This window comes from Plectropomus leopardus, chromosome 2 (genome assembly GCF_026936395.1).
Source record: "Plectropomus leopardus strain MGB_pleo_1.0 chromosome 2, ASM2693639v1, whole genome shotgun sequence".
Classification (NCBI taxonomy): Eukaryota; Metazoa; Chordata; class Actinopteri; order Perciformes; family Serranidae; genus Plectropomus; species Plectropomus leopardus.
In genome coordinates, this window is record NC_142177.1 from 33944714 (window position 1) to 33969586 (window position 24873).

Consider the following 24873-nt stretch of genomic DNA (forward strand, 5'->3'; position numbering starts at 1 on the left):
ATCATATAAAGACTCTAAGTTTGAATAACAACGCTTTGTCAGTGGACCTACACAACAAAATATAACGCGCTAGGTATCCTTCTGCGTCAGTTTTGCATGTTTAGGGATGGCATCCCAATTTAGTCTTGTCACCTGCATTGCATCATTTAAGAAAATTTCCGTAGATTTAGGCAACAAAAGCAGTTGGTAAGATGCATGCTACATATACTAGCACACTATGTTGTTATTAAAACTCTGTTGTCTTTTGGTTCCCCAGTGAAAGTCTGAAAGTCTTGACCATCAACCTCCCCTGTCTATGCGGACCTTCTCAATCTTTATACTGTGGTAGCTGCTGGTGGCATTACAAACTGCCGCCGCCTTGTGGGTATCATGCCACCGCAAAGCATGTCTCAGTGCATCTGTGTTTGATGCTGACTTCTGCTGCGGAAGTTGGGTTGCTGCCCATTGCATCAACCACTGGTTAACAGAGTGGTGGTGACTGATGAGTTGGGAGTGAAAGTCGGCTTGATTTGCCAGTTACTGTTTGTAAACATCATCACTAAAGGAGGTGAAAGTAAAAGCCAACCCTAGGTCACTCTTTTTTGGCGTTACACTTTGGCATAATACTCATACTTTTATAATTTTTTGTAATAATTATTATAATTTTACAATTTTTTTATGACGCTATGACTCTTGGATGCCTGCAGTTTATGGTCTGGCACCTGGTTGATGTCTTTTTATAAAGTCCCGACCTCACCTAAGACCTGCATGGGTACACACCCACATACATCCCAAACACAGAAAATAAGAAAATCCAGGGAGAAAGCAGAGGTTATGCAGAAAAATACACCACCACACTTCTAGTGGGTCATAAGTGATGATTGGGAGGGATTACTTCTATATGAGTTTAACCACTGTTTTATGAAAATCCTTTATAGTATAACTATCTAATCAACTGATTTAACTCATTTCCATGTTATGCTTTACACTGCAATGAAATGAAATAAAGAAAAGACAAACAAAAAACATCATCAAGGCACTCAGGTTAATTGCATAACAGACATTTGATTTCTTCCACACAATCAAGGCTTTCGTTTTGTTCCAAATGGCAGAGAAACAGTAAGTCATGAGGGCCTATTCTTGAAAAGACTTTATAGAAAACAATGTTATTTCTTTGATTCAGAGGTGACATTACTTTTAAGATGTAATTCAGGAATCTGTTGACAAATGGACGACTGTGAAAGGCGGCTACACCTGTGACTACAATTCCCCCGTGTAATGAATGTTGTTTTCTTGCTTAAATAAACTCTAATATTCACACTTTTTTTTGAAAAAATGAAAAAGATTAAACGTGCCAGTTAAGGTCAGCCAGTCAAACTATAAGTAGCACAGTTGATTGTGCATGTTTATACCTTTTATCCAAAGATGCAAAGGAGGGGGGAAAAAGGTTGTACTGCCTCCTACATTTCAAGGCCTCCAAACCAATTAAAATTCCATCAGATAATCGGCACCAAGCTAAAACCTGACCTGGCATTTCAGTTCATATTCAGTGTGCCAGGGCTAATGAGCCAAAACTCGCTGCTGCTTACAGAGCAGCTTCTGACTGCTGACCAGGCTGCATCTTTGCAGCTGTCATTAGCTTGTTGTTGGAAAAGACGGTCCTGTAGCTGAACACGGTATTTTCAGATACACATTTAGTTTTTATATTGTCATATATATATATATATATATATACACACATATATATATACACACACACACACACACACACACACACACACATATATATATATATTGTTATATTGTTATATAAGTCAGTCATACATCAAGTGTACCGCAGAGAGCATGGTTCTGGGACATTAATCAATTTAATTTGAAGTCCCCAAAACAAAGCAGGTTATGCGCAACACAGGTTGTTTGTTTTCACCAGCTTTTTGGATAAAAGAGACATTTGGTTGAAAAAGAATGAACACAGAAAAAGAAATGGATTTCAGCTGCTGACAGCACCAAGAATTCGACGTTGTTACATTTCCCGTCTCAACGTTTGACTCACCAATAATACTTCACTGATAATATTACAGCCAAAACATGCTCGCAAAGTTTTGACAGGGTACAAAGGCATTTGTCAAAACTTCAGGCAAGGAAATTAAATGTGACAGAGAAAAAGTGTATTTGAGACTTAATATCCCGGTCTGTCTGTGCTGTTTTCCAACACACACCTTCAGACTGAAAAAGATGATGGCATAACTTGAAGCGGACGACAAAAGTAAAAATATCATTCAATGCACTTTGGTTACCACCAACTTTCTACAGACAATAGTTTCATAGTAGCTGTGTGTGGCTATTGGCATTGATGTTTGTGAACTGAATTGTGTTTAAGGCCCATTGGCATAGAAAATGGCCAATTTTGCACCACAAATTACGCATATTATCTCGTTTTAATACGAGCAAATGTGCTTCATAAGCTGACTAAACTACAATTTAATCTATTATTTTCTTATACTTAAAACTGCTTCTACTTCCTATACAAAGTTCACAAAGATAGATGAGGAATTTGAGGAGTTAAAGATGAAAAAGGTCAAGTTAAAACCACTGGTGGGTCATGTGTTTAAAAAAAAAGCTAATTATTACATCAATAACCTTAAAATGAGATAACTGGACTGCCTTGTTACTGAGACTAATATATCATGATGATTATTCAGGTAGAGCATTATGCATATTGAGGAGCAATTGTTTGCTTAGCATTGTAATAATAAAAGTTATTAATTGCTTCTACTTTATCACCTTGTTTTGCTTTGCGGTGTTCTTAATCTGCTTTTTGTGCCGCTGCTGCAGTGACGCAAATTCTGAGAATATTAAAATTTAATTTCACCAATCAAGCTACAGTAGCAATGCCCACTGGTGTTGTCACTCTTGCCATAATTATGCAGTTCACATGGCAAATTTTCATGACATTTTTATACAACTAATTTGAAAACAAGTTTTGAGGGAATCGTAATGCTGAGCAATTTAGATTGTAGCAAGTTTGGGACTCTTATGGCAAAGAAGAGAAAGAAAAAAACTCTGGAGGCGCTCTTCAGTTCATCACTGCTCGCCTTTAACATTCCAACAATTGCTATTACACATGTGGGATGACTCCAATCGTATAAACTTATCTGAGAAGCTGCAAATATTTTGATACTGAATGGATCAGTAAAATGTTCACTGACAAAATATTTCAGTTGTTTCCGGCCAAAATATGCAATCTAGCAATACAGTATCCTATATCATAAGGATTTTAGTATCTTGGTTGTTTTTTTTTTTCCCTTTTTATTAAGATTGAACTGAAATCATTCCCTAACGTAATCAAAAGACATCTGTTGCCTAAAACTTAGAGAAGATTCTTTTTTTTTTTTTTTTTTTGGTAAAATGTCAACACAGTCTCACTCCAAACTCGTCGCATGGTAACACTCGGTCAGTGAGCTTCCGCGTCAACCTATGATGCTGTAGGTATCCTTGCAGTGTCAACCTTTAACGTTCCAGGATGCGGCTACGGTGATGTCAACAAATGCACACAAAAAAACAACAAAACAACAACAACAACAAAAAAAACCCCAAATGCACTAGGCGGGATGATGTCATGGTGAGATGACGCAGCCTGTTACCATGATGTCAACATATAAACGTGTGGTGGGATGACGCGGCACAACTTTCACACTTTTTTACGTTTTCTAGGTTTATTTCTGCAGTTAAATATCTCAACTGACTTATGAGTTCATTATCCTCTGTGCTGCTAATCATATCAGCAGATACTCACTGAAGTGTGCTATTATGTAATCAACTGTAGACATGATGAGATCATAATAAAGCATGTGTCAACTGATAAGATATGAGCTTTAAAACAAGCGATCTATTCAGCCCATCACCCTAAAAGACCTCCATTCAGTCCAAAAAACAAACAATAAAAAGTAACTTTATCACAAAAATTTGCCCTGTTAACTATAAAAAATAAAAATTTGATTCTTTCATTAAAATGAGTATAATCAGTTAAAATGAGTTCCTGAATTTTAACACAGCATTTGTAACTGTGTTCAGTTAGGTCCACTCATGACAGCAAGTGCAGTCATGCTTAAGGGCTTTTGAGGATGGAAACAGCTCTCCTGCGACAGTTGTGTCAGAATATAAATGCAAATGTTTCTGCGTTCATAAGACAGGCAGAACATTTGTGAATAAAGTGATGCACCACATGCACAAAGCATCAGGAATCAAGGCTGGTTGAAAAACATGTTACATAAGCTGCATTGAATCAAGCGCCTCTTTTCTAGGCCGTCAAACATCCGACAGAGCATTGATTAAGTCCTTGTACACTTACCTCAGGTTCTGAATCTATTGAAAGCGTCTCCCTCCGTTTTCAGCAAAAACAGTGAGGCAAAAATATTCCTGCTTTTGTTCCGTGTGGGTTTGGGAGCTCGGAGCGGGATGCTGACAGATGTTAGTATCATGGTTATGGCTAAATCCTGCTTGTATCAAACCCAGCATTCTGGATTAACCATCACAGCCTACGGACACATCTGCCATGGCACAAAAATGGGTGCCCTCTCAGTTTGTGCTCTGTGTGTGTGCACGTGCGTGTGTGTGTATATGCGTTTGTGTGTTATCTTTGCCTTTGCATAGCCCGAGGTTTTAGGAGGACAAGTTTACTCAACAACACAAAAAGCTAACTGCACTTTGCTGAGCTGAAAATAGTTTTGACTAATAGGAAAGATTACACAGTCCATTAATGAGGTTATGGGTCTTGAGGTTGTGGTTTATATAAAGCACATGCTCGGGGACGGCAGTAGCTCAGTCTGTGGGGACTTTGCTTGGGAATCAGACGATATGGTCTCTGTCTCTTGTATGGACCAAGTATGGAGTGTGGACTAGTAGCTGGGGAGGGGGGGGGCAGTTTACATCCTGGACACAGTTTAGGTGCACAGTTAGCATCAAATCCTCCACAACATTTCCCTATTAATGCACGCGGTCTCACTCCAAACTCGATGTATACCGACGCTTTGTCAGTGGCCCTCAGCTTCAAACGCTGATGCATTGAAGCATCTTTTAGCAGCCGTATGAGGCACCACAACTGCAGCATTTTTTGACAATTTGGGCAACTACAAAGTATAACAGACCATTCTCATAAACTAGTATGTAAGTTCAAAATATAAGAATATATAAATGTGTGTGCAATGCTACAATGAACAACAGAGATATACATAAGAATAAATACAATATGTGTCACATGTTAAATATAGTCTACATTCAAAAGTTGGAAGAATATATTACGCATTTGAATAATTGTACAGAAGATTGCTAATAGGCAAGAGTGGGAGCCTGCTGTCTGTTTGCGGTGAATTTTGTGCCAAACTGTGATGTTTTTTTTTTATAACCTGAACCATATGCTTTTGTTGCCTAAACTTAAGGAATTAAACGTGTCTAATGTACATTGTAAGTTTGTTTTGAAAGACTGTGTGCATGTAATGAGCAGAAACTGTTAATTGTGTTTTTTGAAATCACACTACATTACACATGTCACAAGCGTAAAAGGACACGCCGTCTGAGAACGTCCAAAACAGACACAGGAGGGTAACTAGCATGACATATTTAGACGTGAAGGTACACTGACAAAACGCTGGTGTTTGATGAGTTGGGATGAGACTGTGTTAAGTGTTAAGAGAAACAAAGTCCAAATAATGTGATCGAGAGGGGAGTTGGATGGGTCAAACAAACTTTGGGCTTTCACCCAGGAGACTACTGTTTGTGTCCCAAATCACATGTCTTCTTCTTAAAATTAAAAGATACAAAGGTATATGGATACCTAAAAATCTAACTTTTCTGGTTCAATCATGTTAGTAGTGTTTTGCAGGCTGATTACCTAACTAGCTCATTGAGTCTTTTCTGAGAACGGTTCATTGTTGTTGCTTCTTTGCACTTCCTGGCACATGCATTTACGAAGCATTTTTCTTGTCCTTGTGATTTTGGAACCGTTTCTTGGAAACATCACACACACAAAAGAAAAAAAACATTGGCAGAAGCCAAAAACACTCAAACTAGAACTCTCCCCTTACGACTCGAATGAGATTTCCAATGACGTCTCATCTAATTATCTGCAATGTTCTCATTCCAGGTTGAACAGGAGCACAGTAAACATCCCTTTGTTGGTCACATGCATGTTAATAGAAACTGATGAACACAGATAAGGGCTCAGACTGGCTTGCTGTTTTTGACAACATGAATTACTAACATGCTTTATAGGGTCTCTTTTAAACAAGAGAAGATAAAGGAGCAATAGAGTTTCGATTTGTTAATTTAACGAAAGTAATGAAGTACTCTTGGGCAGAGATGGTAAGTGAATACAAAATATAGGCCGCACTTTTCTGTGCGCATGGCTCACTGAATAGAGTTGCAGGTTTGTTATAAGCTGCTGTACTCATTGGAGCTTTAATTGTGCACAAATTGCTGCTGTATTCAGTGTAATCTATGACATGAATGGTAATCCTCTTGTCATACTTATCTGGAGGACAGGTATATTGTTTACAGGGACTGATCACATCAGAGTTTTTGAACCAAGAATTTGAGGATATATAGTGGGGTATGTTCTAATGAAATAAAATAGGGTGCACTAATTAATCTATAAGTGCCCAAAACTGGTTACACACACACACACACACACACACACACAAATATATATTGACAGAGAGAGAGAGATTGTAATGTATAATACATATAAAATGGGCACGATAAGCATGACTTCTGTGCACTGAAAAATGTATTCCTTCTGCACCAGAACATACATGCTATTATCTATTATTAAAAGTATGTATTAAAATTAAAATACCATCCTACAATCCATTTCTCTTGTCCCCTTTTTGTGACTACATCACGTCCCCCTCTGATCTCTACTCAATTTAATTAATTCTATATTCATTAAATTCTATATAATGTATTATTACCATCCACTCTTTCAGACATTACTGTAAGTGACATCAGTAATCCTCAGACTTTAGCACTGACAGACTAATGCGACTGTAAATACAAAATCCGATCCTTTGCTTTCCATCAACAATCAGAGTTATGTGCATTTATAAAATGCATTATACTCTATTTGACCTTTTGTTGTGACATGAAAGAAAAAGCACACGAAGAATAATCAGGTTTCTGTTATATTTAAATAAAATCTTGACCAGTCTTGCTTTATAACGATAGTATTTGTAATAAAGCTTATGAATTTAGCTCTTTAGTGAAAAAGATAAAATATTTGAAGTATTGTAAAACTGCCAGAAAAATGTGTCAATCAGTAGCAACAGAGGGGCCCCCAACAGGTGTACTGTTTTATTGGGAAACAATGGTTTTGCTTCAGTATTTGTCAGTATTTGTTCAAATGTCTCCCCTTCTGTTCCTGAGATATGACGTCGAGTAATGGTTATAAAAGAGTTTTTGCAGAACCATATGATGCCACATTTTATTGGCGACTATCAGCTTTAAAAAAAATATTTAAAGTTCCCAGCAACTCTCTTTATAAAGTCAAGTGAAAATAAAATAAAACTGAATGAATTAAAATTAAAACTTGTAAATGAGGTTTTACAAAGTAAAAGTTTCTCCCATGCTGACACTTTCTTTGCACTTTTTCATTAATCAGTTTTTTTTAAGCGATCATTAAAATAAAGCGCTGATACAGATAATCTAGAAAAAAAGGCAAATATCAGACCCAATAATTGGCCAGGCCAATAATTTGTCGACCCCTAGTTTAGGCCTGGAGCACAATTTTAATTGTGTCCATTAAAAACTTAAGAGGACAACTCCTTGACGTCAATCTTTTTTGGAAGTGTGTTTAGCTCACTGTATAGCAGTGCACCTGCACACAGAGGGGGGATATTATTGTGAGGGAAAGTTGCTGCACAGATTATACTGGTCTCTAGTGGACAATGTGTAAACTACAACTATTTCTGTGTGGTATCTAATTATACTCAAATGTTACTCCTGCTGGGTGGACTGGTTTCTATCACACAGTGTATTTTCATGTAAAACAGAACTGCAGATCACAGTGTGTTCTGATATCTCTGGATTTATTTTAACTTCCTGTCCTAAAAGATTTGAAAAGATGACTGAGGTGAGGAAGCTTTAATGACTCGGTCCCCGTGGTTAACTTTGATGGACTTCAAAGCTAATGCCAGACCCAGTAAAGATTAATCTATTTGAAACTGCTGATGCTTTGCGCAGACTGATTGATTTGGGTTCTCTTTGTGCTCTGCAGTCAATGTCTCGGCTCTGTGGGCTCAATAGGCAGATAAATGCCATGTGAGGTTTTATAGAAAGTGGAGACATTTAAATTTTCAGTCTCACCTTGAACTGGTGAAAAAAAAAGTAATTTCTAAGGCACAGTTTACAAAAAATGAATACAATATCTTGAAAATGAATCTAATTTAAATATTGAACTTTTCAGTTATTTAGCTCATTATCATGTTTCTGAACTTTCAGTTCTCAGCTGAGATTTCCATAAAACTGGAAATCCATCAAAAATGTTCAGTATCTGTCCGGACCTGACCACGGGGGCTTGCATTAGGGCTTGTATTCCCTGCATCCTTTATGATAGTAGATACAGCCAATCTGTTTTCACTCCAAACTCATAAATTAAGTCTGCAAAAGGCACCTTTCATGTACGCATTATATGCAACGTTTTTTTAATATGCTGGCAGATGACCGGGTGGTTGATGGCCTGTACGAACATCAGGTTGAAACATGTGTGGTGGATGGATCCAACAAACACCAGACTTTCATGTGTCTGGTGTTTACCCCTTGTCTGAATTGTCTTTTTTTTTTTATCTACACATTACCATGTGCCTCCTTCCCCTAAACCTAACATCCTTGCCCTTGTTGCCTAATCTTAACTATCAGTGCCAGCATGTGTGTTTGTTGATGTTCTGGCTTTGGTTGCCATGAGCTTGTGTTGTCTAAACATAACCAGGTCATCCCATCACGTGCATTTGTTGACATCATGATAACGCCTTCTCGAAACATAAACAGCAGACACAGATGGATACCTAAAACTTAACAGCTGAGATGAAAACGTGTTGATACAGCCAGCAGACGGCACTAGAGGGCAGAATCAAAAGTTACCCACAAAACAAACGAGGCACAATAATTATGTGACTTTTAACAGAGGCAGTGTTGTACATAGCGGCCTGTAAGGTTGTGGGCTCGTCTCGGACTCGACAGCACTTTAACTCAATTTTGTCTTGATCTCAGACAAAAAAGGAGCTTTGAATAAAAATAGTTATATTGTTTTTTAGCTCCTGAGTGTTTGCTCAGAGCACAAAGGAAAATTCCCATTCATGAAATGTATCTCTGCGGTGCCTTTTGATTATATTATCAAGACATTTCTCATGTTAAACTTGTACATATGCACACATATGTACAGTAGATGGCAAAAACAGAGGTGAACAAAAATATTTTTTTGTTTGTTTTAATTAAGGGAATGTGGATCTTTCAGATTAATTTGAAGAGTGCCTATCATAAATAAACTAAATATTAATTCACACTTTGCATGTCAGTATTTTATGCTCACATGTAATCTTTAGTATGGTATGAAGCTGTAACCATTAGTTAGAGAGTGCCCTGTATCAGTCAGAAAAGTTAGTTATTAGCATTAGTCGCATAAAGCAATAGGCTTATGTAGTAGTTTTAAGCGATGTATTAGTGAAGCAACAGTAATGGTATAAAATCCCTTTCTAATGTTAAGCCTCAGACTGTTATCAGCATGTTGTTTAAAATACAACACATTAACTCCACGTAACGTCTTAAAGCTCATGAACACAGGTTCAGGTTCGAAAAACAACTTCCCAACTCTGTAAAATGGGAACATCCAAGGAGCATGGGAAGACAGAATAAATGAGGGAAGCTGACAACGAGGGACAGGAGACAGCAGGGTTAATGAGAAACAGGTGAAACGCATCAGGGTGGGGCAGATAATCACACAGGAGGGAAAACACACAATGACAGGAGGTGAAACCAGACATGATACTTGCAATGAGTATAACAACATAAAACAGGAACAAGACTGACTGAATAAATGCAACAAAGAAATAGCCTACCAAAAAACGGAAACCTGGAGAACAAAATCCTCCTGATAATAGTGAAAACAAAGACAGATTACTAACAGAACCAAAAAGATTTACAGCCAAACAGCAGTCTTAATCCTTCAACACCTGGGTCGACAACAGTTTTCTTGTGCAGCACACTACGCCTTTCATAAGCATTTAAACCTCTGAAAAATAGGCAAATTGGTTTGATATTTTAGAAAAACGTGGGGAAAAACACAACAAGCACGGTGGCAAGAAATGTACCAGAAACTGCAAAGAAAAATCAGTAAAAGGTGACAAGGAATTAGATAGATATCATTTAAAAACAAACAAAAATAGGAAAATGTCCAGAAAACTATATTTGCAATACTCCTAATTATGTATTTATAATTATATTACAGAAAAAAGAAAAAAAAGTTAGCGCTTTCTTGCCGCCATTTTTTTTAGTACGTCTTTTTTTGTTGCTTCTTTTCAGGTAATTTTTATTTTCATTTCTTGTTAAGGGGCTCCTCACCATCCTCCTATACTTTTGAAAAAAATTAAGCCTAATTCCTCAGGTGTCAAAGGGTTAAACAAAGAGTCTGAAGGCCTCTGGACGCAGGGCAAGATTGTGACATTAAAGTCACGGAAGACATTTTTTGATATGTCACAGGTGTAAATAATGGAATAAAAATGGCTGAATCCCATTTAGCTGCTTCAGTTTCAGCGTCCAGTTTTAGTTGGGCCTCAGCAGACATACATGTATGTATCTGTCTTCTACGATCACCTCCATCACCAAAATCCTCAACTGTGGTGACATGTGTTTGCCACTAGATGGCATTAATGTTCCACACAGGTTATAAATACGATCCAGTCTGTGATTCAATCTCGAACCCTGCAATGCTGAGCACATGTAAAGAGTTTTGGTGACTAAATACCTCTGACTGGCTTACATCGCTATGTTTTTGGCACACACAGGAGAAAATATGAGTACAGTGTGTGACACAAAGCTTGCGTGATAAATTCTGGGACTATATTATAAATATGCTGCTAATCTCCCATTGTATCCTGATAAGTGCCATGTGTTTTCCAGCAGAGAAGAAAACACCATTAAAGTAAATAACACTGGTGGCTTGTGTTGCATCTTGGCCTCCCACCTTCTTTTTTTTTTTTTTAAATTAAACATTCGTGTGCCAAGTCTCTGCAGTCTTTCCAACAGTTGCCACCGACATAAAACCCACAAGACTTTCCATCCCTGATAGAAAATTGCAATCAAGTCAGGTCCCCGGGGGGAAGGCCGGGGTGCAGCGTCTCGGTTTGTGATGTTCTGCGGATGGCAACAAACTGTTGTGCTGCCTGCCAGCACGTCGAGCCAGGAGCATTAGAGAGGGAAAAGTGGAAAATTAACCGGTGCCAATTGCCAGAACGATCACGTGACTGCAACACATGGGAGCAACGACGGTGAGGGCGGTTTGAGGAACATTCCAGCGAATGCACTGACATGTGACACTCAATTACAGTATCACGCAGATATCCTCAATGTGTTTCTCCTTTAGTTGGAACCCCACAAACTATGTAAAGTCTCCACTCAGCACACTGAAGGTCAGATAGCATGATAAACAATTACAGCCAGTTTCAGGTCTGTTATTAAGACGGGGAAAATCTGCCCTAAAGCATTTGAAAACGTATCAAAAACTAGAAACTGAAAACACATTTCAAGGAGCAAGGACTTTTTTTTTCTAAACAACATTTTTGGACAAACGATCAGCAGTCAGACGGAGAGAAACCCACTACAGAGGAGCCAGAGATAACCGATTTTCCTAACAGCAGAAGCCTCATTAGACCAAAATGCAACACAGCTTTGTGGATCTTTCTCTCTCTATCAGCCGACTGCAGAAAACGCTGTTATCTTGCTCTAAAAATACTATCACTTTTGCTATCACTCTTTTATGCACAAATAAGTCCAAGGTCATGAGAGAGCACCACATATGACTTGTAAATTATTATTCTTTAAGCTAATGAAGGAAATACCAAACACAACCAGATCAAAAAGGTTGAGGACAGGTGACGCAGATCAAGCAGTCAGACCAGGTGAGCTCAATCTTCCTGACGACGCAGGCTGAGCTCGTAATCTCACACTAACATACTTCATAAAACATAATCAGGTCAGTCCACATGGACACGGGTGTTTTTGTAAGCAGGGTTTTCTCCTCCTTCATTCTTAAAAAAAAAGTCACATCCACACACACGGCTACAAAGAGCTGCCATCTAAATGAAAATGCAAAATCACACTTAAAGTGCTGTCATGAGTCAAACCAACAGGCGGCGATATAATTGTTACTCCAAAACCAAAGAAGGAGATGTTGGCTAATCAGCAGCCTGAGAAACGTTACAGGAAGGCGACCTGGAGCAGTGAGTTCATGGAGCTTTCTGCTGCTGCTGTTCCTCAATTTAGTTAAAGAATAACTTTACATTTATGTGTTAACATGCAAAAAGTCCTGTTAGCAAGATTAAAATCAGCCATATTTTGGCCACGTCACAAATTACACAAAATGACGCCTCATTTGTGAAACCGCACAACGAAGATAACAGAGCACACTGACATCGTGAGTCAAAAACTCTGTTTTCCCTGTCTACACGTCAAGACTGAAAATGGAGTTTCAGACAATCTTCACCCTGGAAGGACTTCGACAAAAGGTCCGTTTTGAGTGACCTAAAATGCAGTTTGCATGTAGACAAAAGGCCAAAATGCATTTAAAAAAGCTACGTTTACAAAGGGCGTGTTCGGAAATACTCGTTCTAAATGCCGGAGTCTACTCTGGCACAAACTGGACCGTTTGTACATACGGAGCATTGCTCAAATGTACCATTGGGTTATTCAGAACAACTCACTCTCTGAGCAGCAGGACACCAAGCGGAGTGAACAACGATGCTCACATTTAGTGTAGTGTCAGATTTTATTCACGAATGCATTCAAACATACTTCTGTGGACCTATTCCTCATCTGCAAGTACTGCATGTTACCCACTAAATGAATTGTCAACTATGGCATTACACACAGACTGTCACACTGAAGTATAACTCAAGCAACATGACTGAATCACATTACAGGCAACCAGCGGCTCTCACATCTGTGGAAACAATGCAGCAAAGTCCCAAACAAGTGTTATTTTGGAAAAAAAAACAAACAAAAATGAATAAAAATACTAAGAATCTAAATATGTACTTTCTTGCCTGAAAAATATTGAAAAACCTCCCAAAAACTCAATAAAGTGTCAACAACTTTTAGCCTGACTCTAAATCTCCATCATACAGTCTGAAGATATGCAATATACTGAGGGACAGTCGAGTATATCCAGTAAGCTCACATCCTAAACTCAGAAGTTCTTGCTAATGTAGAATATGTTCAGGCATTTTCTTGCTCCCACAAAATCCACCTACTGTGTGTGAACGCGCTACATGCTAGATTTTATGTCATATTTAGTATAAAGAGTATGTAAGTTTGTCGAACACAATGAAATCCACAGCTGTATCATGAAGTTAAAAGCCCAACAGTATTATACGCACAATAACTACTGTATTTAGAATTATAGATTATGGTTAACTAATCACAAATGATTGATGAACAGCAGCAAATGAGAATCTGTTTGGGCATTTTTTTTCTTTTAAGCTTCATGCAGGACTGTGGGTCTAAGTCTATTTTATAAAGTCTGATGCTATTTGTGTTTCTTAATGTTAAGTTCTGTGAGCTGAACTGTTGACTGTTTAGAAAAAGAGCTCCAGCAGATCGATTACCTTCTCTCTTAATAAAATGAGAGGAGAAGCTCTCATGTTATCGTCACATTTTGACAGAACAATAAACTGCTTGTTGCCTGGTTGGGTCTCGATTTTCTCTGGTCTCGGTCTGTGTCCCAGTTCCCCACATACGTACTACTCTTTACAGTTAATATACGATAAATCAATATGCTTTTTTCCGCTCTGTTCTTAGTGACATATACACATGCCAGTATTTAAAGCAAACTGTGACTTTGAAATGATACCAGCTAAGCTTCACACAGAGGCAGCATGTGATTTGAAGATTTTATTTTCATTTTGGAGCTGTCTTATCTGCAGTTGGTTTCAATCTTTAGCAGCTGTGAGTTGCTACTCAACTTTCTTAGTGAATTGCTTTGTCGATTCACAGTGTCCATCAACGACATACTCAAAAGTCTGATATTGTTGTGTGTACCTCATCTCATTAATTTTCTTTTCTTCTTTCCTTTTCGTTTTTTTTCCCTTTTTTGAAGTTTGTCAAATGTTCTCCATGAAGTTCAGGTTGACATCCTCCACTGAAACAATTGAGGACAGGTGGCGCAGATTAAATCCAGATTCAACCATGTAAAGCACTTTGTAAGTTTGTTCTGAAAAGTGTAACATAAATAATGTTTTAATTCAGATTTCATGGACGCTTTTGTTTCCAGTCTGGGAATTTTTCTTACAATTTGCACATTTGTTTTTGTATATTGTATTATATATATATATATATATATATATATATATATATATATATATATATATATATGCATTCTGCTGATTATCTGTATCAGCATTTTATTTTAATGATTGCTGATAAATTTTATTTTTTTTATCTTATCTTTATTTTTTTATTTTTTGTTTTTTAATTAAGTGCAAAAAAAGTGTCAGAATGGGACTTTTTAAGACCTTTAGGAAGCTTTTTTTATTCATTAATTTTTCTATTTGACTTTTCACTTGACTTTATAAAACATTACTGGGAACTTGCTGTATTTGTTGTTGAAAGTTTCAATTTTCATAAAACATTTGCTAACAGCATTTAAACAAAGTTTTGTGTTTGTGATTTTCCAAATTCTAAATATTGACAGGAAGATTCCCCTTTTTAATTTAAATGCATATCGGTTCCAAATATGGGTTATCAGTCTTATTAACTACAAATAATTGGAATCGGTATCAGCCTTAAAAAAACATGTAATTTTTTTTATAGTATATTCTTAATATTGTATAATGTAGATATATATTCCTATACTTACAGAGTATGCTAAGGATATTTTTCTATTGCTATATTTTTTTTCCAACTTTTGTGATAAATGTTTCACTGTGTTTTTACTGCTCCTTAATAACCTGCTGCTGTAACAGAAGAATTACCCAGCTTGGGATCAATAAAGTACATCTATCTATCTATTTTTGAGGGCACTATATGAAAAATATTAAATCTTGTGCTTGAATGTAATACACTATATAGTAAATAGAGTGTGACTTCAGTCACAGCTTTTTAAGCGTACTTGTTCTATGATTTATACTTGACTAACGTGGCCCTGACCTTTTATACTGTCATGTAACAAAGCTTTATCTCAGCACCAGCAGTACAGCATGATGTGTAACACTGAGTCTATCATGAGACCTTTAGAAACCACTCAATGTCAGACCCTCAAATTACCTACTAATGAACATTTCTCAGGCTTATTTCCCCTGAGACTAAGACACTCTGCCGGCTTTTCTCTCTCGTGTGTTGATCTTCAGGTTCACGCCTGTGGTGTCCGGTGTGTGGCCACAGACAAGCCGAGCGCACTGCAAACATGTCGTAAACAAGCGCCTCTTTTTTTTTTGTTCTCCTCCACGGAGCCCGTTGATGATTGTGTGCGAGTCCTCCTCTTTCATTGGTTTGCTCCTGACCTCTGACCTATTTTCACTCCAGAGCACAGAGCAGGGCATCTGGACGCAGCGTTCCCACTAAAAGCTGCTCAAACACTGCCGTCTATGTAGGTCAGCAACTTGCCCTCAGTGTCACTTGTGCAAACCATAAACAGATCGAGAATGCGTGAGAGTGTGTGTGTGCCTCCCTGTTTGTGTGTGTGTGGTTCAGTATAAGAGTACCACTAACTAATTGGAGGGTTGATGCGCATTTCACGGGATGTCACAGCACTGGGGGAAAATCCCATCTGTTGCCAATTCTTCTTCATGCTTCATGCTTGTTTGGCCGTTCGTACGGTTTGTATAATTATTTGCTTTTGACATGCATTACATGATGTTCATGCTAATAAATGGCTTTAATATGATTGGAGGTTCCTTAAAGACCTCCTGTTTATACCGCAAGAGCGCTAAGAACATGAAACATGGAAAATTGATTTTGTTTTTAGTGTTCATTTTTAACAAATGTAAATTTTGCAAACATTTGGATAAAACTGCATTAATATTTTTGACCACTAGGAGGCAGAACGAGCCCAAGACAAACTCCACACAACAAATCTTAAAAAAAGCTTCCAAAGTTTTACATTTCAAGCACAAACGGTGCATCACTGAATTCCTGTTTCACTTGATTTAGCTCATTTAGCCGAAAAAACATCTTGGTGTCCTTTCTTCACTTTACAGTCTCTGGGAATCAACTTCTCATAATTTTATACTTCTTCCTTAAAAGCTTAATCTCAGACAATTGGGCTAGGGACCCCTAAAAATTAATAAATATACTTTATTTGGCTCCCTGTGGTTCAACCAAACATTAAAATGATCCAGTAATTTAATTCTATTTTTAACAGGAAATACAAATGAATTATGGTCTACCTCTGCTGAATCTCTCAGGTGAAGCGCTCTCTTTGACAAATCCCCAGCAAAAACTTTTAAGCAAGCTTCTCCTGTTAGCATGAAGACGCATCTTATTTCGACCTCCATTGGTATGAAGATTTTTTTGCCAATAGACTGCTTTAACTCAGTGTTAAAGGGGAACAAAAGAGTTTTCAAGAACTGTGGTAGGTTTTTACACTGCCAGATCTAGAGCTAATGAGAAATCAAATCAAATCAGCAACTTAGTAAACAAACAATAATAATAAATACACAACAGTGTGCAATATTTCTGCTGTCTGCTCTATTTGCACTTTCTGCTTAAATTGCATATTGCACTTTATAGCATTGATGTTTTTGTCTCACATCTCATTTTTATTTGTTTTAAGCACTTATGCCTCAGGTAGTGCTACCTGAATTTCATAATATTGTTGTCTGACCCTCAAAATAATGACAATAAAGCTATTTGAACTTGAAATATGAACTTGATAAAAAAAATACAACATGTGCAAATTTGCAACAAAATTTGTCTTTGTCTTGTTTTTGCTCTGCCCCCTTATGCCTTTTATTGTTTTCTTACTCTGATGTTTTCCATATACACTTAATGTAAAATATATATTTTTTTTAAATATAAAAATAAAAATAAATAAATAAACAAATAATTAAAATTTAAAAAGATGGTCACCCCTTCTGGGTGGCACCCTAACTGGCTGCCTGTGCCTCTTATAGAAAGCTCCATCTCTGGCCTTTTCTAAACTACCTCCCAGATTGCAAAGCACGTACCCATGGGAAATTGCACTGTAGATTTGCACCATTTCAGGGTCCAATGATGTCTAAAGCTCTCTCCTGGGTATTTCGCTGCTCTGCGTTAGTTATGTCCTCCAGGTCCATGCAATTAATTCACGCTCTGAGATCTCTGTGTAATGTCCTCTCGTGTAAAACTTTTATGTTCAAAAAAGCCTTTTATAAATTGTAGCACAGTGTTTATTGTAAACTTTTGATTTTTGAGTCTCATTATTGTTACTGTTTTTATCTTATTGTCACAGGGTATTGAAGTCTTTTTGTGTTATTCTAATTGTTTGATTCAATTTGCCTCAATTGAATCTTCACAGCAGTTAGTTACCAATTTTGCTTATCTGGTTCATTGATGGTATTTATGTTTATTGTTGGGGCTCCTGTTTCTTTAGATTTCTTAAAATTGCCAGATGTTAGTTGCCTAAATTCTGCATTGTTTTAAATCCAGGTTCAGCCATGCAAAGCACTTTTTACCTTTTTTTTGAAAGGGCCTTTATAAATAAAGTTGTTTATTATTATTATTATTATTATTACTATTATTAATATGCTGTAATGTGTATGCCTACATTCAATGCTGCTTTCCTGACCTTTTCCCACCCTCTAGGTTTTGTGAGTTGCTCATGTCTATCTCTGCTGGCATTCTTTTTTTTTCTGTGTTACACTCAAAAATTAAATATAATATTCTGATTAAGAAGATCCAGTAATCTACTAAAAAGCTGAGTTAAATAAACATAATATGGTGTGTTTTATCTATGTGACCCCTCAGATTTATTTTGCAACCATGTGGGGGTCCTGACCCCCAGGTTGAGAAACACTGATCTAAGCTGAACTAGGTATAAATACTTGCAACTTGTGTTATTTTAGTTATTCATTTTTCATTAATTTCAATTTTTAAAAAAAAACAACTTTTGATTACATTCAGTATAGTTTCAATTAGTTTTTATTGTTTAAAACATTTATTTTGTATTATTTTTAGTCCCGGTCTCAATAAACATGTATACAAATTCCTCCTGGTGCTTGTTGTGTAGACAAATTTGACCACACTGATGAAGACAAAAATTAAAGTTATTTCCTTTATATTTTTGTTCATTTTAGTTTGTTTGTACACAATACTGTTTTGATTTTTGGAAAGTCTATTTTTTATTTTACATTTCTTTTGTAATTTCTTTTTATTTTAGTTTGTGAGTGTATGATACTGCTTGTTCTTTGGAAAGTCAAGTTTCTATTTTTTATTTTAGTTAACTAGAATTTCTTCCCCACACCTTTTAAGTTTTAGTTTAGTTAACATTTTCTATATAAACTTTGGTACCAACTTCTTTTCAGGAAATTGAGAAGAAAATATCCAGGAATGTAGTTGAAAAATAGGGACTAAACCTGCAAACTGACAGTCGGGCTGAATGGGAGTGGAAGTCTTTTACATGACAGGAAATCACTTAAATCAGAGTTAATATCTCAAACTTTTGTTTAATATCAAAATATTATCCTCCTGGCTTTCACATCAATGCTGTGGGACTCATTGGAGCTTAAAGGTCATTATTGTATATCTTTGTACATCATGCCAATACAAACCCACACTTACGAGATTCTGTCGATTGTCATTTACACAGCTTAATAACTGTGGGAGACCCATTGATCAGCCTCAGCCAACAAGAGGCGAGCAGCGGATGTCTCTCATTACTCTGCACTGCAGAGGAGATGTATTGGGTTCATGTAGTTTGACACAGATTTAGCGAGCAGCGGTGCCTAGAGGGGGCAGGAGCATCGATGCGTCCATGCGTCAGCTAACATCGCTAACATCGAGTTCAGGGGACCAAAACTCTGCGTGACCCCCGAGTGACACTCCTGATCCAGCCAGCCGTGGCTTATGGTGAAGCTCGGAGCTGAGCAGGCACAATCACTCCACCGTCCAGTGTTGGCGGCTGTCAACACATCTCATCACCACACTCACACTCACTCACACGAAGCTTGAACTCACTCGTCCTTGTGTATTTGGCCAGTTTGTGTGCTAGATAAGTAAAACGTCACTCTTAAGTCACGCAAACAGCCGTTCAAAACCTTTAAAACTGTCATAAATACTATTATATTTTTTTAAATCTTAATGTTTCTCTTCACTTTTTTCAAAATAATACACAGAAACTCCCCAAAACAGAGTATATTTACTGTAATACTCTGTCTCAAGCATGTCCCTCCATTATTATAGTTTCTTTCTAAATCTGTGTCTTGTCAAACACTTGGCCCCTCTCTTATGGTGTGTTCACACCAAACGTGATGCGAGCATTTCATACAGTGAGTTTACATACAGAGTCAATGCAAAGATGCAAAGAGATGTGAATTCAAACCAGGCGGCGCAATGGACACATTGGATGCGCAGCGATGCATGCAAAATGAACACATAAATATAATACATTAATTCATGTTTTTGCGTCTAATTTGCTAAATCCTCCGAAAATACTACAACAGCCATAAACTCACTAGTAACGGGATGCGAAAGTTTTTATCACATTCGGTGTAAATACGGCATTATTGGGTCACAAGTCACTACTATTTTGTATATATTAAACATTCTGTCAATACACTCGTTACATGCGTTGATTCTTTTTAAAAAAGAATAATCTAAAAGCTTTCCTGTCTTATAAACCTAACCATGTACTTTTGTTGCCTAATCTTAAGGAAATAAACCTAAAAATAGACTGAACATGGTTAGGTAAAAAAAAAAAAAGAAATTCATGGCTTGACTCAAAATAAGGGTGATGGTTACTAATGTCACGTAGCTTCTTGTGACATCATGTGACACACATCAATACCATTGAATGCTACACATCCTAACAGACCCCACCGGTATTAAAATCCCTCCAATGACTTTTAGTTTTACCCGAGAAACAGCGAGCTCCTGGGTGAAAGTCCAGAGTCTCTCACCACACTCTAATATGGTTTTTCTTGCTCTTTGCACTAAGATAGTTGTAAGCGGCATTACAAACTGCTGCGTATGATACCGCCATGAAGGGTGCCTCTGGGTGTTGATATCTCACACCAACATCACTGACAAAGCAGTGGCATTTGACAAGTTATAAATAAGAACGTTCTGGTAACAAATATACAAACCAAAACAAAATTTCACTTTTTCTTTTCTGCAGAAAATTCTTATCAATGGTGTACTAATTAGTAGGGGAAAGAAATGCTACAAGTCTAAATCTTATCCTGATAAACGGCATTTTTCTCTCTCCCTAAGTCACCAGCTGACTTGAATTATAAATATGAGATTGGTCTCTCATGCGGATCTTACACTGTTTAATCAGATTGTAATTGTAAAGCTGTCAAAAACTTCCGTTTCAACCGCAGCTTTAAAAGCTAAAGTTTAGTGCACATGATCCTGCACAAAACTCAACAGCTTTCTTACTTTGAACTATTTATTGTTATAGTATTTTAAGTATCTTTTTCATATCTGTATTGCAATGTTTCTTTTCTATACTTTGCTCTTGACTGTTGTGCATATTTTTATTTCCTCTTAATACATATTGTATGTTTAACGTATGCACCAAAGACCAAAGCAAATTATTGGAGTGAATACCTACTTGGTAATAAATCTATATAAAGGAGTATAAAAGTATTTCAGCTACATAGAAATATACTGCACTTGTAATATCTTCTCTCACCAGTCTTGAATATAAACTCATAAACTAACTGTGTCCCTGTAGTCACATCAGGAAGCACCTGAGCCTGAGAAGTGACAGGTAAGTGCATGTCGACCCGCAAATTCCTCCCCTCACCTCCTCGTCTCCTGCAGCACAGCAGAGACGCGTGTCCTCGTCTGCAGGTCTTCACACCAGCTCCGGTTATCAGTGTCCCTCGTGGTATCAGGCATGGCAGCGTGTTGACAGAGATCGATTTCAATGTCAGCAGCTTCGCAGCATCCTCCTGTGGAAGAAAAAGACATCATTGGCGGATAGTTGCCGACTGCGGAGCCACTTAGTGAAGAGACAAGAGCTCTAATCTCAGAAATCCCACTGTGACAAAGAGCTTGTTCAAGAGAGTCTGTGTAGATGTTAACAATTACAGCCTCTCTTATCAGTGAATGAGCAGATCCATGTTAAAACAGTTTACATTACTTACTTTGTACTGTATTTAAATGACCATTAAAGCACCATTAAAATGTCCAGTGTGTAGGATTTAGGGGTAAGTATTAGCAGAAATAAAATATGATATAATAAGTTTATTTTCTTTATTTTATAATCACCTGAAAATAAGAACAGTTGTATTTTCGTTACCTTAGACTGAGCTGTTTATATCTACATACGGAGCAGGTCCTCCTCTACGGAAATTTCCATGTTGCCCCATCATGTTTCTACAGTAACCCACAATGGACAAACCGAACACTGGCTCTAGATAATGCCATTCACATTTTTAGGTCGACCATCATAGTAAGCAAAGCATTGAAAAAAACTTAAATTTTTACGAAAAAAAAACTGTGTTTTTACTTTCTTACATAAAGAGCAGTAAACACTTTAAAATCTGGGCAAATGTACTTGATTTTTTAAAAAACATGGGAAGAAGGCAATCGACAACTTATGAAAAAATGTCCCAGAAATTGGCAAGAAAATAGTACAAAGTACAACAAAATAAAAAAAAAATAGGCTAAACAGTCATAGTAAATGTATTTTTTTTTCTAAATACATAGTTATGATAATTTGAAATACAGTTATCTAGATTTTTTCCCCTAGCTTCTTATCTAAATGTACTAATAAAGTTGCTCATCACCTTTTTTTCCCCAATGTTGTCTAAAGAAATTAATTTGCTCAGGATTCAAAGGTTTAAATATTTGTCAAATGCATCTGAATTCAGCTCAAGAAAAGTGATGTCGATCTGGGTTTCAAAGGGTTAACCTTGTTTTGCCCATTCCTTTTTGTTCTTCTAAATTTTGTCTGGTAAAAGCGCCCCCCCTCCAAATTCTTCAGATACTGTGTGTCGCTCTTATTAGAGTCCTGTTGGACATGTGGAGAAATCCAAAGCTTGACATGTCCGCTGTGCCAAGTTACTGTTGCTATGATTGGACAAATATTGGTCAGAGTTTAGGAAACAGTCAATTATGTTTACATTGCGTGCTAATTCAAGTATATAGACATTGGTGTTGTCTTGGTGAAACGTGACTGAAATACAAAGTTTATAAAGTGGGATAAATTAATTTTACACAACACAGATGTCAAATTAAAAAAGTAAATAATGTATCACAGAACTGTTTCCATCAAATCGACTGCACACATGGCACTGCATTTCATAAATGTCAAAAGTCTTGCTCAAAATGACGTTGGTCTGAAATTCGAATATTATATCTTACATCCCAGCATCATATTGTGTTACACACAGCTGAGTAACCCTCCTGTTTGGTTGCACACATCTCTATTCTCAACAAGGCATCGACATGTTTCCTCGCTGCGATCTGGGAGCTCCCTTGCTCTCAATAATACATGAGTTAGACTGTGTGTGTGAGCCAGCGGTAACAGATGCTGCAGGTTTCTGTCCCACGTGACTGTAATCGCTGCCGTGTGAACCTCCCAAAATTTTTGGCTGAAGCCATCAGGAACATCACCGTTGGCTTTAAAATGACTCCAAACATAACTAAATCCAGCCTCGTGTCATGAATATTATTTGTGCTTTATATATTATTTAATGATACTAAACAATTGACTCATTTGAATATATTAATTTACAGTTATGTACAGGCCCCCAGCTGCCATTTATAAACAACTAAAGCTTGCAAGAGGCCTTAATAACCTTGTCTGTAGGTTTAAAAAAAAAAATAAGAAAATGATTTTCAGAAGGTGAAAAAACCTTTGCAAAATTAATGACGTGAAACCTGCATGTTGGCAGCTGGAGGGCTGAGAACTATTTAAACTTTACTACCCAGAAATGATTCACTCTGACCTCCATAAACTGTAAAATATCACCAAGGTATTTTTTGATGTAAATGTGTTGCCTAGAGGAGCTTTAAGTACACTCTGCTAGTAGGACCCAAAATAACTGTTAAAGATAAAAATAAGATATATTGTATGTGTGTGCCATAAGTGAGGAGAAATAACACACACATGATGATCTTTTTCTTTTGAATAACATTTCTAAAACAGATTACAAATGAGAGAAAAATAAACCTATTTTTTATATTATTTGAAAACAATTTCTATGCCTGTAGGAAGGTCGTAGTTTCCAAATTGGGAAGTTGCTCTTCTGTGGGGATTAACATGGAAGCTACAAAGACCACAAGTTGCATTTTAATGCTAAGAACATTTAAACAAGTGGCTAATAACAGTTTTAGTTTATATATGTATGTATATATATATATATATATATATATATATATATATATATATATATATATATATTTATATATTTTATATGTTATACATTATATATTTTTTCACTACATTGGCTGCAGTTAACAACATAATCAGAATCTGGTTTTATTGCCTAAAACATTTACACATACAAGGAATTTAACATGTTGTTTTGGTGCAGTTAAATGAACATAGAGGAAAAAACAACAGTAATTTCAAATAGAATAAGATATGATAAAATAAATGATATGAAAAACAGAATATAAAAGAACACAAGATGTATGTACAGATGCATGCACTAATAATATATGTACATTTATACCATATTAACACTTTACATGTGATAAAAAATTGATATTTAATGTGTAAATTAATAAAAAAGTTTCTTACCACTTTGGACCGCCATGTTTAAGTCAGAGCTCCTGTAATAAAACAAGGTCATTATCAGTGTTAGTCGCCTGGCATGCTTCATAGCTAAAGTTTGCTTACTTGCTATAGCTAATAGGTGCATATACTACAATGCGCAACTACTAAAAGTAAATGATAACAAATAGTAACAAAATATATATATTTTTTCTTACCTTCCATTGCTGACACTGTTTCCCGCTTTCCGCCATTTCTGCTGCCCTGACACGTCACGCCTACGTCACAACTCGGCAACTCGGGTATCATGGAAATTTCCAGATTTCACAACCGTAATTACGACTTTTGACTTTTTGTTCGTGTGCTCCTAACTCATAAATATCATGGGTGTATTGTAGGAAAGTCGGGTAAATACGGTAAATTTGATACTTCCGAGGAGCACCTGAAGGGGGCAATACACCCATGTTACCTGATGCTGGTCGGGCTAGCGAACATGCTAAAGGCTAAAGCGGTAGCTCGTGGAGGATCCAGCGGCGGATTTTCGCGCTTACGGAGGAACTTTTTTGCCTTCTTTGTCCGTCACCTTACACAGCAGAGCCTCGTTAGCGTTTTTAAAAACTCCGGAGAGGCTGGACTAACATTATACTCCGAGAATAAACGAGCAAATTGAACCTGGAGCAGATGTTGGATTAATGTGGACCTCGCGATACACAAGACTCACGCAGCGACGTCAGACAGGTGAGTGGAACAGCAAATGACTTTTGCTT

At 37.0% G+C, this 24873-nt stretch overlaps 1 protein-coding gene across 2 annotated transcripts in view; it reads right to left on the reverse strand.

The window, feature by feature from the left end:
• lactbl1b (lactamase, beta-like 1b) overlaps positions 1–24449 on the reverse strand; it is a 45148-nt gene extending 20699 nt beyond the window's left edge. Inside the window, exons 1-3 of one of the 2 annotated variants that reach the window (XM_088069259.1) lie at positions 24325–24449; positions 24134–24165; positions 21185–21332 (exon numbers count right to left, since the gene is read on the reverse strand). The gene's annotated coding sequence lies outside the window, so the exon portion shown is untranslated. Of the gene's footprint in view, positions 1–4330; positions 4496–21184; positions 21333–24133; positions 24166–24324 lie in introns of those variants that run through there. The other variant, XM_042511536.2, reaches the window with a different exon arrangement.
• Positions 24450–24873: the final 424 nt, after the last annotated feature.